Below are 680 nucleotides of genomic sequence, written 5' to 3' on the forward strand. Positions count from 1 at the left end.
AATATATGAGAAAAATCGATTTAGCTCTAACATCTTTCAGAAAAAATTACCAGAACCTCTTTGAAAATTCAGAGTCAAGCCACCTTATATTTTGGTATATTGAACTTCTTCAACTACAGTTTTCCTGACTTTTTTCTTAGGTCATCTGTTCTGTGTCAATATTTGTAGTCATTGTTTCTGATGTTCCCCCTTCATTTAGTTACACATCAAATGTTTCAGCTGCCCTAGTGTTAGAGGCTGGATTCTTACTTATTTCTGAGCTACCAGCATCAAATTGACTTTCATGCTTCTTTAAGTGCGTCTCAAAATACCTGTGAAGTTTTGCATGTGCGCTGACCCTTTCATATCATCCACCAGTTCCTGACAAGTCAGCCTGGGATTTTCTCTGTACCAGAAACTGTCTGTTGGGACATCCTCCTCTTCATTTATTACCCTGTTGGTAAAAGTCCTAGCTTTGATTACATGCTTCAGTCCCGTCCTCCCCCCCCAGCAGGAATACAGGCATATTGATCCTGTGTTGCCAGCAGGTGCCAGCCTGGGCATTCTCCCATTACCAAAGACTGCCAGCAATCCCCTCCAGGAACAGTCAGCATGCTTCCTGCTTCTTACATGGCCACAGGCTGCCTTACTCCACAGAAGCTTCTGCTCCTGTCCCTCTCCTTCAGTCAAAATTATTACTT

This window comes from Pygoscelis adeliae, unplaced genomic scaffold, assembly GCF_000699105.1.
Source record: "Pygoscelis adeliae isolate BGI_AS28 unplaced genomic scaffold, ASM69910v1 Scaffold1, whole genome shotgun sequence".
Taxonomy (NCBI): Eukaryota; Metazoa; Chordata; class Aves; order Sphenisciformes; family Spheniscidae; genus Pygoscelis; species Pygoscelis adeliae.